The following is a 17,386-nucleotide window of genomic DNA, read 5'->3' on the forward strand; positions in this document are numbered from 1 at the left end:
AGATGTTAGTTTTTGGTAACTGACAACCAGACTCAATCAACCTGGCACACGCTCTGGTTGGTGCATGGACTTCACTTCTGCTCTTCTCTAGGGTGTGGAGTGGCTGTTTAAAGAGGGTGGATATTACTGCTAATCTTTGTGTAGCATAACAGGTTACTGCCACTTGCCTTTTTTTTATCTGGAAATACAAGCAGATATCAGAAGGGAACTGTTTGTGGCTACAGAGATGGTTAAAATTGTCTATCAACAGAAATGATACTTGGAAAAATAACTTTCCTTTTAGGAAGGCAAATCAGTCATTTAACCACTATTTGTTGACTTTCTAAGATATATGTATATCATATATCACATGCTGTAATGGGTCCTTTGAAATGAAATAAAAATAAATAGAAGACAGAGTCCCTGCACTTCAGGAGCACATTGGGAAGACATAGAATTAAGGAGGGGCATCGAGAGGTAACGAACGATGGAAGGACTGGTTATGTGTCCAGGGTGGTGCAGGGAATGAGCACTCCTTAAGGTCAGGAAAGGCAGAGATTGATTCTTTACAACAAGGTGACCAGCAGACTTATAGCTGGGCCTTCAGTATGAACAGGAAGTCAGAGAGGAGGAAGAAAAGGCTGAAAGGATTTTAAACTAACCTGAACCCAAATGAACTTTTCTGGATGATGTAAGAGAAAAGTTTATACAAGGAGTATGAGATAGACATTTGAGAGGGAAAGGAAGGTCTAGGAGCCCAGGAGATTAGCCAGGGATGCATGGAGAGTCAAAAGGAAAGCAGAGACCCTAGTGAACCCAGAATGTTCTAGAGGAGGACTAGTTTCTATTAGGATTTGAAGTGGTCAGAACATCTTTGTAGCTTCCATCATGGTACTTCCTCCCCCTGGCCAGAATTTTCTTTTGAGACAGATGTTGGCCAAACAAGCTTTTTTTTGTCTGTGGTTGATCACTTGGCGTATAGCATGGCTCCTTGTTCTGGACGATGAGGAGGTCATTTTAGCAGCAGGCAGGGTAGATGTGTGTTCACTGCAAAAAGAATGTAAGCTTCTAGGAGACTTGGCTGCTTTGGGGAAAATCTCACAGTGGCAGAAATGAATTAGGAAGTAAAGTAGAACTGACTTCCAAGAGCTGGTATTATGTGGATGTGCTATGGGCCACATGACAAAAAGGAAATGGGATGAGAAAGGGTGTAAATGACTAACAGGGACATGTTGGCAGGTGGACTGCTGTTGACCAGCTCCCCAGAGTGAAGGTCTGTTAGGTGTTTCCACTTTGTCTTCCCCAAACTCTCTAAAGCAACTGTTCCACTGGGGTCAAAGACATCCTTCAGGAACCTCTTGGTTTCCTATTGTTTATGACCAACAGCAACATTTTCTTCCTTTCTTTGAAGATAAATTCATTTGGAGTGGTAGTGACTTCGGGCTAATTTTGATTTTTTGGTCACTGATTTGAAATTTTTATTGTTATTATTTTCACATCAACCAAAACTAGAAAAGTTTCCCTGAATCCCCTGAAATGTGTTTCCTTTCATTGGGAAAGCCAACTCTCTATAGCTATAACAGGGTTTACACTGAATTGTGTAAGTGATACTGACTTCTGTGTCAGCAAAAAATGAACTGAAAACTGATCATAGATGACATTACCTAAATGACAGTACCCACGTGTGTCCTTCCTTTCACATTTGCTGTAATCCTGTTATGGCACTGTCCTGTTACCTCAAGTACTGTCATCTTTAAATGCTGTCAGATCGTAACTGGATTGCCAAGGACAGAGGAGAGGAATCAGGGAAAAGTCAATGGCATTTCCCAACACACCGCAGGGATGGGCTTCTTCACTGTCTCGTGGTTGAATTCTTGGAGAAATTGTTCAGTTAAAACGATGACTCAGGTGTCTTATAGGCTTTGATGAAATAGCCAACTTCACTCCTTGTGTTCCTAGAAGGAAAGAAACAGTCTGTTTCAACAGCCAATGAGACAGACTCTTCCAGGATAACGTTCATGATTCTGCAGAACGAGAGTGCATTATATGTATTATTCTTGTGTTTTTCTAAACCATCTCAAAACTAATAACAAAGAGAAGGTTCTTTGTGAGAATTTAACATCCAATTGTTCTTTTTTAAGTTTATTTTTAATTGAAGGATAATTGCTTCACAATATTGTATTGGTTTCTACCAAGCATCAAAATCCAATTGTTTTTTAATAATGTTTCCTCACATTTGGTTAGGGGATTCCATTTTAGAGATGGGAAAACTGAGTCATAAGATGCTTAGAGGTAGAGGTTCCCAGAACATTTGTATCTTATGTTTATGCCATATTCCGAGGTTCTTCTCATATATTTAGACTAAATTTCTAATCCAGGTTTCTTACAAAGTGTTCATAAATTTCCAGTCTTCACTTTTCTGCAGCTTCCTTAGTTAGAATAGCTGATAGTGAAATGACTGCATTGAAATTAAGCCTCTCACTTTTTGCATTCCGTTGCTTATAAATAAGGGAGTGAGAAATAGTATCTCTGAACACCCTTATTAAGGCAGGTTTGGCTGCCAGAGAGTAGGGCTAACCAAAGGGGATGGGCTAAGACACCTTTTTCATGCTTCTTTTTTTTTTTTAACTTTGTATTTTATAACGGTATAATTTAGTTTTTCCTTAATCTGATTCTGTGTTCATTTTTAAAATATATAGTGTTGTTTAGTATGTTCTATTATTTGTAGCTCTCCAGAAGGATCTGAAGGGAAGGTAGTCTCCATTTGAGAAGATGATTTCCCAATTTCCATACAGATGATGAAAAAGTCACTGCCCACTGCATGCCACCCACCGCCTGCCCACGGTTGAATTTTCTTCTCCTGATCTTGGTGTGGGGTGCTATGGGCTGCACCCGAAAGTCTGATGGGAGATGCAGTATGTGATGTGCTGACACTAACGCAAAAGGACTGCCTAATGGACTTGGAAAATATAGGTTACGGAGTTGTATGGGATATCAAATTATCTTATTCTTTCTCTGATTAAAGACAAAACACTATATTAAGTAGATCATTACATGGGTAAAAGGTTAGAGCTTCACGGACTTAGTGGGGTACCCTGGCATTCCCCCTCTTGCCTGTGGCAGAGGCCCCTGGCGAGTAACAGATTGAAGGCAGGCAGACGCCCTGTTTGTAGGACTCTGAGATGTCTGAATAGTCAAGTTAGATTCACAGGAGGGACGTTTTGCTTTAGCTTTGAATTTCCTGAGTCCTTTTCATTCTGATAGAACAGCAGTCTTAAAATGAAAGTTTAATTTGTCCTGATTCTATTTTGTTTAGCAGGGAAAGGTGTGAAAACATGAAAGGGGGAATGCAGGGCAAGAGAAGTGGCCGTGTGTGAGAGACGAGTGGCTTTACAGGCTGTTGGGCAGAAATGCCGCTCCATGAAGAGGTGTGGTCATTTTGAGACTATGGGCTGCTTCTCTGTCATACCATGATGTGTTGGTGTTATCACCTAATGCTTTAATGCTGCCTTGGTCAACTGTCTAATACATAAAAGTCTTCCTGGAAGACATTCCAGATCCAGTCCTCGTGTGGAGTTGGAGCTCCTGTGGGTTTTATAATAGTCTACCAGCTAATCCATCATGCCTCCCACTTCTGTGCAAAATGTGTTTGTGTGAACATGCATATGCGTGTGCATGTGCAGTCTACGCAGAGCTTTCTTGAATTTCTCACTTCAGTACTTAAGTATACATACGTCCATAAAGTGGACTCTCAGCATTTGTCCACTGTGTTGTCTCATTGTTTGGGAAGAAGGCATGAGTGCCCAGTTGGAGGTGGGGCAAGGTAGGCTGGTAGAACTGTGGCTGGTGTCTCCATCTGATGTGCGGGGGAGAGAATGAGTCACAAGGCGTTCTCTGCGAATGAGCCATGGTCCACCTTGGTCCATGAGCCATGGTCCACCGTACCATCAGTGCAGTGATGGTGAAAGTTTGAGGACCAACCTCCCCAGGAGGTCTTGACCCTTCAGCAGCCTTTCAGTCAAATCCATTTCAGAATGGAGAAGAGCTTGCTGCTGTCCCTCTATTTTTGACCAAAGCAGTGACTTAAATTTGTACAGATCTATATCTTTGGGTAGATACAGAAATAGATCCCTATATATACTAAACAGATTTTGTGTGTGTGTGCTTGTGTGTATGTGTGCACCTATGGGGTATGTGAAAGGAGAGAGCCGGAGCAGAGGGTTGGAGAAAGAAAGTTGGGAAAGAAACACTAAAATGTGTGGCCTCATTCCCCAGCCCTCCTTTTGAAAATGGGAATCTGGTAAGCAATATATATTTCTGAGAGAAGACAAAGCCATCTCTTGGGCAAAGGGGTTTTTCTGGGGAGACGTGGAATTGCTGTGTGACCTTAGGGAAATACTTGGCTTCTCTGGGTTGAGCTCAGCCCAATGTTCACAAAGAGCAATGCTGATATTTATAGACTACGTTTGACTATCCCAAGTGAAAGACAGTCCTCTCACCTCAGAATAGCAAGCTTTGTTTCTCATATCTAGGTTGCTGGGACAGTTTCCTAGGAACCTAATATTCAGCAGCTTTATGACGTTGGATGGAGGGTTTTTCTTTTTAAATGACTCAATTGGGTTTCACTACTTTTATTTCCCAGGTTTAGGTTTTTTTCTTATATTTTCCTCACAGGCAGAATCTTAAATGATCCTGATTTTTTTTTCCAGTTAACTCAAAGGCACCAGGCTCAAGGCTTTCCTAGGACTAGTGTCTGGAGGCCAATGACCAAGCTGAAGCCACAGGATGTCTGTAGAGGCCTGGGTGCCCACTGGGGTCAGCTGCCCACTGTGGCTGTTGAGGATCCTGGCTTTGGGATTCTTGCTGGGGTTTTCTTGCTCTACCCTTCCTGGTTGCTGTGACTTGAGCTCCTTCTGGGTTTGTGTGAATTCATCAGTCCAGCCTCTGGCACCCCCTACCCCACTGGATCCTGCTGCCGTTCTTAAAGCAATTCCGAGGCCAGGGTTCCATTCCCCTCAGCTTCCTTCAGTCATGTGAGATCTGCTTAGGGAATTGGGCTTTGGCCTTGAGACTAGTCCGCTTGGGAACTGTCGTGGCAAAGGATAGTTGTTCTTCCAGGGCTGTCCCTTGTTGGTGGGGGTGGATATGTGCAAATAATTTTTACGTTTCCTATTGATTTAAATGCTGGCCACTTTTTTTTGGCCAAGTCTTGGGCAAATGCCACAGAGGGTTTTTTTCCTTTTTTTTTTTTTGCTTGAGCTTGATGAAATTTAGATGATCTCGATGAAATAAACTCAAATTTACACACACATGGTCATCACATCACCAGCACCCCCACTTATCCACCCCCTGACCAGCACATAATGGATTACTCCTAAATAAGGCTTCCTAAATTTTGAGGTCTTACTTTGCACGGTGATAAGGGCAGAAGACCTCAGCCCCATATGCCTTTTGGCTTGAGTTATTAACCTTTCCTTCCTTCCTCATTCTTTTTTCTCCCTGTTCAAGGTCTTCCTTCTCTTAAGAAAAAAATGTGAGCCATGCTGGGAGTGTAGACTTGACCTCCACCTCACCAGGTGCATATGCTGACCAGCACACACAAAAAAATAGGAAACAGTTTTTTGAAAGGGGAGGGGGTAGTTTCTGTTCCACAATCACTGCTATTTCAATGAAAAGCAACCTGGTTTATCTGTAAAACCTACTTCCCTTTCTGGTGAGTTGTGACTGTTTTGTACTCCTCTGCTGGGAGAGTTAAGAGAGGGGAGGTGAGAGAAGGGAGGTGTGGAAAGGGGATGGAAAGGAGAGACAGAGGTGGAAAGGAGAAGAGAAAAGAAAAGAGGGAGTGAGAAAGAGAGGAGTGACATTTGGGCTATTTTTAGCTGGACTTGAATGCAGATTTCATCAGGCTCTTTGGCTATGCAGAAACAGACTGTGTGGACAGTCACCTTGCCTGGAACTTCCTGCGAAGCGGCCATGGTGACTGAATTTTCTGACACTGTCAGAGTTTGGACAACCCTGCCAGCTCCTGGGAGGGGAGCATCACCGCTGTCACGGGCGCGTGAAGCCTCGAAAGCACGCGCTGTCGATAGTGACCTGCATTTGCGGAAACTCTAAGGGCTTTCTAATTACCGGAGGAGATCCAAATTAGAGGAAAGCTGTTCAACAAGCCCCCTCGCATGAGCTAAGTGTCACAGCGCAGATAATCATTACATCTAACAAGCTCCTGATTTTTAACAGAAGCTATGAGGTGAACTCGTTTATAATGGTTCTGTTTCGAAGGGGAAAAAATAAAAAAAAACACCCTGGCCTGAAAAAGAAGAAAGAAAGAAGGAAGGGAATAAAGAAAGAACAAGAAGGGGAAAAGAAAACAGGGGGTAATAAATAGGAAAACCAGGAGGGAAAAAAAAAGAAAAGAGACTCTCATGCTAGTGCTTAGACTCCACGCCTGGTTCTTGCCTTTGTCGCTGGCTGGAGCAATCAGATACATCTTCTGTTTTAGATTTTCCTTACTGTAATCTATTTCTGTGAATATGCCAGCTCGTTCATTTGATGTTTCCCGGAGACAAGCCTCCTCTGTGAGTTATTTCTGACCATTGCAGCATTCCACAGGGTCTGAATTGTTGAAAGCAGTGACCCAAACCATAACAACTTGAATATTACAATCGAAACACGTGATGTAGACAGTGGTTGATTTGGGGCTGTATCTTGGATGGACCTCATCTGTCCCCAGGCACTTGCCTGAGATCCCTTGGGGTCTGTCTGAGCCCAGACCTCCTGACCCTGTCCAGAGCTCAGTGCTCAGGGCAGTGGAATTTAAGTCCTGGTTTGAGGCGATTTAAACCAGCTTTCAAAGGCCTGAGTGGAGCTGATCATTTGTGGACCTTCCTTTCTGGGTGTTCCCCCTGTCAAAACCGTTTCTCCACACGGGACACACATCAGAGGGGGAAAGGGCTGTAAACCTTGAGGGTTGGCCAGCAAGGTTCAGGAAGCACAGTATTAAGAGCCGTACTTCTCTTATTCCTGTTGATTCTCCTCAAACTCCTCACACTATCCTTGCAGTTATTCATGGGAAATAAAATAATATAAATCACACTGCCTGATTCTTTTCCAGCCGCTCACAGAGTAATCACAGGCTGAAGTGCAGGTTTTCTTGCCGTGCGTTGATCAGTAAATCAGATTTTGAGCATTTATCAGCAAAAGTTAGATTTAAGCATCGTTCCTGTAATGTTTGAAAGAAAGAAGATTTGTTCCGATGGGGACTCTGCCAATCAGTGATCTTCCAGCTTGACTCTGCTATCAATTATTGTTGCAATTATTTGTCTAGTTGGATATTTAAAATGTCATCAGAAAGAGATGATTACATATTCCAGAAAGCAAGGCATGTATAATCAGATGAACTGAATCCAGTTAAATGTAGTGTGGTACCAACCTGTCCTTCAAAGTGGAATTCTTGAGCTACCACCGAAGGCAGCAGCCTTCTGCCCGGTTTTCAGGAAGCGGATCTTAACCTTGGGACGCAGCGTGCTGCTGGGGTTGGGTGATACTCAATTATGGGAAACTTTCCAAGTCTGAAAATGGAATTGCTCCTTCAGATACACGAGAAGTGCATTTTGGGTTATCTCATTCAATTCATCTGCAAATCTATAAATAAGAAGTCCCTCTATTCTTCTTGCTTCCTGTGGATTTAAATGCCAAATCCTGATTTGTGGCAAAGTTGTCACATGTCCCTTTTCCCACTCTCTCTCTGCCTGGTGCCCAGGATCTAAGCGGTGGCAGTAGAAATTACAACTGTTTGGAAGCCAAGAAAAAGCTCCATTTCTCACTCTTCTCCAATTCCGGATATTCTCGGCCCTGCTCCATCCATCAGCCATCTCCCCACACACCTCCTCCACCACACAACCGCCTTCTGTCCACACCACCAACAGGAAACAAATACAGCTCCAATTTTTTTTTTTTTTTTTAAATGGAGGAAAAGAAACCACAACCTGAACAAATAACAAAAAAACTCCCACCAAACTGTCTACATAGAACGATCACAAATGCTCTAAATGTGTAGAAATCGACCCTTTACCAGGCCTGCCCCTTCTCTGGGCATAGAGAGTGCCCCTGAAGAATGAGATGCTAGATCCGAGAGTGTTATCCAAGCTGTCAGCCAGGAAATGTTAGTCCATCCCCATTATTAGAACCGAGTGTAGATTCCGGAGATGTTTTCACTATCTAGGTAGGTTTCATGAATTTGAGAACTCTTGCAGGACTTTTCCTAGTTCACGTCCCAGAGAGCATGCTGAACTCTTATGATTCCAGAACCCCGTGGTGGTCAAAAGACTTTCCCACCATAATATAAAATTTTGGGGTGAGGAATCTGCTAGAAAATTCATCTCATCTGTGAGGTGGGAGTGGGGATGGGGAGAGACCTTGCAAAACACAAGAGCCCTGGGTTGTGTGTGCTGGAGCATGTGGGAGAGAGAAAGAGGTAGGGAGTGGAGCATCTAGAAAAATGACTTTTAAAAAATTACATTTCATTGAAATGGAGAAAAGATATTGTCTCTGTTGCCATCACCTCCTGTCACCTCTGTCCCTCTCCTTCGTCACCACCTGTGCTCTGGCACCTTCCTCTTGCCTGGGTTTCCCTGCTAGGCCTTGCAGCTTGGGGTGATCGGGGTCAGCTGACCACGCTGCCCTACCAGGGCGGGTAGAATTTGCTTTGAGCCTGGAAAGCAGGTCATATGCTTGTGGTGGGGGTGAGGTGGATGTGTGAAGACCACAAAGCAAGGGTACCAAGGGCCGAGTTTAGCTCTTGGGAGCTATAGAGGAGGCCTGGGGGTCTGAATGGTTTTGCTTTTCCTGGGATCCCTGCCTCATTTTTGTTTTCAGTGTGTACGTGTTTCTCTCTTGTTCTCCGGCACATCTCATAGGCAGGCGTTGGGCTTGGGCCTGGGGCTCCGGCTGGGCAGGGACATGCCAGTCATTTGTCTGGGAAGCCCCGGCCCTGCTGAGCACTCCAGGGCTTTGCACTGTCTTCCCTGCCCTCCACGGAGTGGTGCCAGGATCGAGGACAGTCGGGGGATGAGGCGTGGGCTGCTGCAGGCAGCCTCCTGCATCTGAGGCAGGGAGGCAGATGAGGTCATCCACACAGCCTTCCATGCACTTTCCAGGGCTAGCCTTATTTACCCTTTCAGTGGAGCAAAACTATGTGATCTAAAGAGGATTCCTTGAACTGAAGGACTTCGCACTGTTCCCTCTCTCTGGGCAGAAAGATGGGGCTGTAGGTAGGGGAAGAGAATAGAGGAAAGTGTAGGAGATTACTAAAAAAAAAAATTGAGATGATGAAGGAGAGGAAAGGCAGCCAGACTAGGTAATTGGGACCAATTCATCAGAAGGCTTAAGGAAATTTGACATCTATTGTAACTCTTCTAACTGTATAATTACGCAGCGTTTGGAAAGTGAATTATTAACTTGATTGTCCATAATGACCATTGAGTAAATATACAGTCACAGGTTGTCAACATTGTACAGTGAACTGATGGGCCAGCAGCCACTTTCAACTGGTTGTAATCATCTCCTGGGTCAAGGCTGACCTAAAGGCTCCGGGGTTAGTGAATCATTTACGGGAGAGACCTCAGCGACTCCAGGAAGGCAAGGTCCCCCTGGTCACTGCTGGGTCCTGGGCAGCTCCTTTCAGCCCAGATCATTTAGAATCACCCTTCAGGAAGAAAAGTCCCCTGAACAGCATGCGATTTAAGAGTATTGATTGAAGGGCTCTTTTTTGCCCAGAATGCTGCTGGGTGAGGAGAGGGTGGACAGTGTGTGACTGGTTCTCAGAAGACTGGACTTTAGTTGGGACCAGAAGCGGTGGACACATGAGCATCACATGAAGCCCTGGATCCATAGTGTAAGGCGGGAGATCCTTTGCCGGCCCTGCCTTTGTCTAACCGGGGGCCTTGGTGCCCCCCGCCCCCTGAGCTCAAGTGCCCCGGCCCTAGGTGCGGGGTGGGGTGGGGGCTGGGGGTGTAATCTCAGTGGGGCCTCCTCCTGGGGAAGTCCGCAGCTCGCTCCACACAGGAGGAGCAGCCGTGTCAGCCAAGAGCCGCAGGCCATAAATGCAAAGTATGGTTTAACAAAAGCAGCTTTTGAGTGAGAAAGCTGAGTGGAGTTGTCCCAACCTGTCAACTTCAGATTTCTTTCCTCCTCCCCCATAAATCAAAAAACGGTTGGTGGGAGGGAGGGACAGAAGCGTTTCATTTTCAGATTTTGTAAGAAAATAAAATCAAATCAAAAGAACCTGTCCCACGCTGATACCTTACATGCCAGGTTTGAGCCCGAGGCAAATTTTTGTGGCCATGTAATAAGCCTCTTTAAAATGGTGACAGACCCTTGACTCTTTGCCTTGAATTACACTGATAAAAGACATTTTATTGCGTTAGAGCCGGGGCAGAAGTACAGGATGGTTCTTGCCTGGTCGGCCTCTTTGAAACCGCGTCAGCCCTGCTGGCCACACTCCCCACCGCCTGACAGGGCTGGAGTGTGATGGTGGTGGAGATCTGTGGGCTGGTGACAGAGGGGGCTTTTAGCCTGAGGGGCTTGTTAGGGAGAGGGGAGCGACTCCGTTCCTAGTGGACCTGGGAGACCTTGACGTGGGTGGCTCCGGGTCGGTCTCACGTCTGGCACTGCATAGAAAAGAGCGTAGCTGGGGCCTCATTTGCCAGGCAGTCTTGGATTCAAAACAAGAAATGATCCTGGGGACTCCCTTCTCATGTGGGGCCCCCTTGATGTCTATGGAAACAGGAGAGGGGGTTGTGGCCCCAATGCCTGGAGAGGCCAGGTGTCACAAGCTCAGTTCTCAAGCGGACCTGTTCAGTGGGTGGAGAGGGTGGTGTGTTCTTGGCCTGGGGAGCTTGGAGGAGTCTGATAACTTCGTGTGTTCCCTCGTTGGATCATCAGAATCAGCAAGCCCGAGAACAGCCGGTGGTACCTCCCGAGTGACTGCAGATCATACATGTGGGCATCTTTTTTTATTCAGGAAATTCTTTCCAGGTTGGTCAGTGGGATAAATACAGGATTTGAAATTGGGTAAAAAGCCAGGAAAATGAACTCTGAGGCCAAGAAAACAGGCCTCCAGTCGATAGGCTGTGTCTGCCTCTCCTTTGTTCTGTGGGGCTGTCAGAGAGGTTAGGACTGAGGCCAGGGCTTGGAGGAGGAAGGTGCTGAGCGACTGAGCCCGTGGGAGCAGAAGTCGGAGGAGCCTGTGGGCGGGCAGAGGCCTGTTTCTGAAACAAGGACTTGCTGCCGTGGGACGAGGCCTGGCCTCGAAGCCCCAGAACCCTCCTTGAGTCAATCTCACCTCAGGCGAGAGGGCAGCCTAGTTTTGTTCCTGAAGAAATGTCAGAGCCTGACCTGCTAGACCATTTTTTTTTTAAGTTTGTAGAGCTTTGAAGCCTTAAATTAGTTCTCATAATTTCTGAGCAGTTCTGTATTAACCATCGGACATAATAGGTTTTAATTCTGGAGAATGGCCAATTCTGGTGCTAAGGATCTCTTGGCCAGAGTTGTCACAGAGCATTAGGCCCTTAGAGTGTGCCTTCCCCCCACTTCCCTGGATGCTCACACCCCATTTTACCATCCCAGGAAGGCAAGGCACTGCCTGCAAATGGCTTTAAGACGAGCGCCCAGACACTCAGCTGACCTGAAGGGCTCTGAGGTGAGTGGTGAACGGGGGGCACAGATTGGTCCCCAGGTCGGTGGGCAGGACTCTGAGTTCCAACCCTGCCCTCACTACCTGAAGCAGGATGCCTGAGAGAACTTCCATCACCCGGGGAGGTGAGGATAACAGCTTCCTTCACCCCACAGGAGTCCTGTGGGGTCAGAATGTGAGGAAGAAGGCTTTGGGGAAAAGATAAAGCCCTGCACAGAGGCCGCAGCATACTTCCTTCTTTATTTTAGCCACACCTTGCGACATGCAGAACTTCTCCAACAAGGGATCAAACCCACACCTCCTCTGTGGACGCATGGAGTCTGAACCCCTGGACTACCAGGGAAGTCCCATGACATGCTTTATTAAGAAGGACCAGGCTTGGAGCTTGACGAGGCCTTCCTGGGGGCACCTGTGCTTCTGTGCCCTTTTTCTTTGAAGGTTGCACACATCAGTCCTGGAAGATGAGACCAGAAAATCCTCCAGCTCTCTGGGCCTGCTCATATCCACCAACCGTACTTCTTTCCTCCAGCAGCATCGCCGCCCACATCCCGCCCACATCCTCCTCCACAAGGCCCGAGACCACCTGAAAATATCAGGGGCATTCCTATAAGTGCCAAGCTTGGTTTTCTTCAGCTTATTCTGGCATTTTCTTGAGACTGATGAAAATGGTGATGTGGAGGCATAAATTCTGTTTGTTGCGAGTTGACATAGATAAAAAAAAAAGGCTCGGGGTGGCCCCTTCAGAGGAGTTTGGGAGTTGCATGTTCTGCTTGCTTTGATAGAGAAGTCCTTCTCTGCCCTGGCTGGTGTTATCAGAATTAAACGTTTGCTGAGCAAATGGTCAGTCTCATTGGATCCACCTTTACAGCCCAAATGCCTTCCTTCCCTCAAGGGCTTCCCAGGTGGCGCTAGTGGTGAAGAACCCGCCTGCCAATGCAGGAGACTTAGAGACTGGTTCAAACCCTGGGTTGGGAAGATCCCCTGGCGGAGGGCATGGCAACCCACTCCAGTATTTTTGCCTGGAGAATCCCATGGACAGAGGAGCCTGGCGGGCTACAGTCCATCTTGTCGCAAAGAGTCGGACAGGACTGAAGTGACTGAGCACAGCACCTCATGTGAAAATGCTCGTTCCTCCAGGCATCGAATCCTGGAGAGATGCAGGTATAGCTTTCCAGGTGCTGGGGCCATGATTTTCCGGCCTTTTCTTCTTTTCTCTGTGGGGTGAGTGGGGTCTGTGAATACACGTGCGTGAGGCTGGATGATTAGGGCAAAAGAAACGTGTCTGGGACTTCAGCTTCTTCATTCCTCACCCCTTCTTCTAACCACAAAGGTACTGTGGTTGAGTCCCACTTTAAGAAAGTCCAATACACACCAGATCTCATCAATGGAAACCAATAAATTAGAGGGTGATTTTTCACATTACAGAAAGATTGTTAACTTTTCAAAAGGTTTCGCCACAGGGTTCCTTTAAATAGTGAGCTCCCCCACTGAATTTAAAGTGTTTGTTTACAGATCATTAACTACTTGACAGAGAGGTTGGGGAGGGGGTGGAGGAAGAAGCACTTAAAAGGTAAAAGTGTTAGAAGCCCTGCCAATTTTCGATGAGCCTGGAAGGGTGATGAAACATCCCTGAAATTATGTCCGTTAGCAAATGTGATTCAGTTTACAGAAATTCAGTTTACACTCGGCTTTCCAGGAACCCTGCAAGTTGGCCGAGGCAGGGACCACAGGGCGCCGGGGCCTGGCTTCTCTGGCTGGGGTGGCTGGGAGAGGACTCTGGCTTCTCTCAGTCCTGTGTGTGCCCTCGTGTACAGTGGGTGCCAGGCTCTGGCATGAGGCCGATCTTTGCCACTGGCCTTCTGGCACGGGCAACGGAGACCTTTCCCCTTGACATTTAGCCTGCATTTGTGGGACATTTCTTCCTGGTTCTCTCTGACCTTCAGTCTCTTTGGCTCAGGACCCACCTAGGTTTCCTGCTTGAAACTCAAGACAGGTGAGCTTTGCGAGACTGTGCCCCAGGAGATTGGAAACCACCACCATCAGGCCTACACTCTGAGTGTTAAGAATTAGCTTGGGGGCCAGACCCAGCCCACACTGGCCTCATCCTGCCGGGTCATAACAGGGCATAGTTCCATCCTGGCCACCTTCTAGGATGGGCCGTAGTAGGTGTCTTACCTGTGCCCTTGATCTGGTCCCAAGGAGACTCAAGACTCGCTTGGGAGAAAAAACTCATTCATCTACTCCAGTCCTCTTTTTCTAAAGATGAGAAAACTTAGGGCCAGTAAGGGGAAGTGCTTTACTCAAAATCACATAGCTGGTGAATGGCAGAGTTAGGATTGAAGAGCTTAAATTCCTGATTTTGTTCTAGCGGTCTCTATAGAGGAATGAGCCCCTAACATCCTACAGGAAGAAAGGAATCTGGAGAGAGATTCAGGGTACCCATGAAGGAACCCATTGGGCAAGGCCTCTTTAAAAGTTATTTCCCCATTCCCCCAAATAACCTGAAAAATAATCTCGGGTAGAGGCAAGTGCACACACACACATGCATGCACGCGTGTATACACACACACACATGCACACACACACACTCTCCCTCACATCCTACCACACACAAACAGATTCCTCCATATAAGGACTCAGTGGGAATAGGGTTACCCCCGCCCTCCCCAGGGCTTTGAAGAGAAGAAAGCAGGGAAATTTGGGGGAAGGTCAAGCTGATGATTGAAGAGACACAGCAGTATAGGAAAATCTCCGCATTTCTTGCACAGTCGTTTGTTGAAAATGTGTCAGCAAGTACAAGCCCATCTGAAACTAGCAATGATACATCTGAAATAGATTATTTAAGCCGGGGAGGTGGTATTGCGAGGAAGAACATGGCCATCAGCACTTGTTTGGCTGACTCAGAGGAATAAAACACAGTGAATTAATTCTGCCTTGGCAGACCACCCACCATTCATCAGGGGGAAAAACAATCAAGGTGAGGGGGGTGGGGCAGGAACAAAACAAGACAGATGAACTTTCATAGTTTCACCAGCATCCACATGGCTGCAACCATTATTGTAAGAAAATGTGATGTTTGAAAATCAGTTGTGAAAGCTGAATCCTTCACGAAAGTCCTGAGAGTTTATTTATTTAGATGCCCATATCCTCTTTTGTCAACTGAGTGGGTTTGTCCATAATATGTTGATTTAAATATACTACCTGTTGAGCCCTGTTTGCTCTGTGTATACCTTGAGCTTTGCTTCTCTCTGGGCATCCACACTTGCCTTTTCTTTTACCTAGAAAGTTCTTCCTCTTGACTCTCCAGGTCTAGTCCCTAAGTTACCTCTTCCCCAGAGCCACTGTCCTATCTTCCAAAATTGCTTTGAATTTCCATTGCAGTTGATCTGTACCTGTCTTGTGACACACATTCTACTTTGGAGCGTAGCGATTCCTTTCCAGGTCTATCTTCTCTACTAGATGGAGTTTCCTGTAGGGAAGTCTGTGTCTGAGTTGTCTTTGCTTTGCCCACAGAGGTAGCCCATTGCTTTGTGCATTATAGGCACTCAGTAAATAGTTGTTGAATGAATGTGTCAAAGAATGAATGAATGGAATTTAGACTGGGTACACACATTTTGCATAGTGAGGTATACAGTTAAACAAAGGAAAAAAAAAAACTGTCATAAAAGATGATTTGTCTTTTTATGCAGCTGCCCTTCCAGTCTCCTCAAGAAGTTCCACGATTCTAAGGGAAGAGCTTAAAATGTAATAAAAATTTATCTAATTCACGATCAAGTGAAAATACTTTGGGCCTAGAGCCAAAGAATATTATTGGAATGAACTTTTTTCAACACCCTAAATTTAACCAGCTGGAATTCTTTTTTTAAGTACCATCCTATTCAACCTTTTGAAATGAAGGATTTGCCTTTTAGTGGGAAATCTGCATTTCAACACAAAGATGGAACAACACAATGTCTTTGGCTTACTTATTCTTCTGAAAAGCAAGCTCATTTTTTTTTTTTTTATGAATTATATGCTTTGCTTATGTTAAAGACACAGATTGCAGAAAATTCTGTTTAGGCCTGACAGATTGGTGGCTTGCATTTTTTGCATTTTTATAGATAAAGGGGCATGAAAGATGTCATCTCTTCTCCCCACTGATAGAGTGGATGCCTAGGGTGAGAACTCTTAACAGGTGAAATTAGTAACATGTTGTTTAGATAATCAAGGCTCTGAGATGAAAGAATTGGTTTAAAAAAGGGTGGGGGAAAGAGTTTTTAAGTGAGTGATTGATGAGATTAAAGTCACCGGTGAAGTATCTAGGAATACAAGGACCATGAACAAGCTTCAGCAAAGAAATTCTATCAAGTGATGTCTGTTGAATTCTTGTTTGCTTTCGATTGTACAGAGCGTCACGAGTTGGTAAAAGCTAGTGAAAAAGCATAGTGATGGGAGACGCGCTCACATAAATGCTCATTTCTAGAACAAAAGGGAATGCAATTTTGACAATATCAGAAGGTTAATTAAGAAGTCTGTGAGCAGTGATAAAGCTGGCACATTTTCAGTCAGACTGACACAACTCAAGACACAGGTATTGCTAATGTTGGCTCTATAATATTATATTATACAAACTATAATATACATACTCTAGTAAGTCACAGGATCTGAGAGATGAGGGCGGGCATCTGTCCTAAAGAGAGTCAGGAGATAGAAGGACATTCAGTGGATTTGCTTTCAGTTAGATAAAGAAGCCTCTGTCCTAGACTAGCTGCACTGTCGTTATTTTTGTGATTTAGATGCAGTAATATTACTGGAACTAGAATGAGTTCATTCATGGAACTTTACAAACTTTCAGGATGCATTTTTAGTGTAGTCTGTAATTTGGCTATTGGCTGGGGGTGGAGAAGAGACTTGAGAATGCTGGAGCTGGAAGGGACAGGTAGGGTCCTTTATTTTGGCCTGTCACCAGTAGAGAGATTCTTCCCCATCATAGTGGACTGTCATCCATTCTTTTCACGAAGATCCAAGGTGAGTGGGAGGTCATATTTCACAGGGTGACCCTTCCTCTTGGGGATAGCTCTACTCCCGTGCTTCATCTTGTTAGGAAAACAGGGAAATTATCTAGAAATGTGTGTTTAAGAAAAGAAATACATAGATGCACACATACATTTTAGCGAACAGCAAACATCCATACATGTATGTACTTCTCTAGAGAGGCCTGGGTTTTCAAATCTTGATAAAAGTTGGCACCTGGAGCAGTCATTCAGTGCTTTGGAAATGTTGCCTTGTGCTCAGCTGTTTCCACCCATTTGTACATCAGCAGAATTACTTGTTGATTGGTAGACAGTGATGTGGCTATATGACATACCCAGGGATTCGTTTTGGAAACCAATAGCAGGTCAGTAGTAAAGGAATCTTTGAGATGTTCTTGAGGAAACCTAGAACTTGATTTAATGATCTTCAATTCCAGGGATGTCCCACCTGGCTTATAGCACTTTCTGTCAAAAGTTGGTCCCGATGCACATAGAAATGTAAAGTGACCCATGCATAACACTCAGTCAAAACCATTCCCAATTCAGTGCAGATTTTTAATGAGACCTGAGTAAAATAAGATTCATTATTTGTTATTTAGCCATAAGGAACCATTGCAACCTAATAATGCATAAGGTCCCTGGGGAAGGAAATAGCAACCCACTCCAGTATTCTTGCCTGGGAAATCCCACGGACAGAGGAACC

General features: G+C 45.3%; 1 protein-coding gene and 1 long non-coding RNA gene across 12 annotated transcripts in view; both read left to right on the forward strand.

Moving 5' to 3' along the window:
- The window catches only part of BCL11A (BCL11 transcription factor A), a 99,089-nt gene that overhangs the window by 62,263 nt on the left and 19,440 nt on the right, over positions 1-17,386 (forward strand). The gene's annotated exons all lie outside the window — the stretch shown is intronic.
- On the forward strand, positions 10,483-12,978 carry LOC133064879 (uncharacterized). Of its 2 annotated transcripts, none has more exons than XR_009694757.1 (3): positions 10,483-11,013; positions 11,605-11,677; positions 11,920-12,978. It is a non-coding gene; the product is annotated as an uncharacterized LOC133064879 (long non-coding RNA). The 2 variants fall into 2 exon arrangements; XR_009694758.1 differs by having other exon boundaries at positions 10,483-10,977.

This window comes from Dama dama, chromosome 11 (assembly GCF_033118175.1).
Source record: "Dama dama isolate Ldn47 chromosome 11, ASM3311817v1, whole genome shotgun sequence".
NCBI lineage: Eukaryota > Metazoa > Chordata > Mammalia > Artiodactyla > Cervidae > Dama > Dama dama.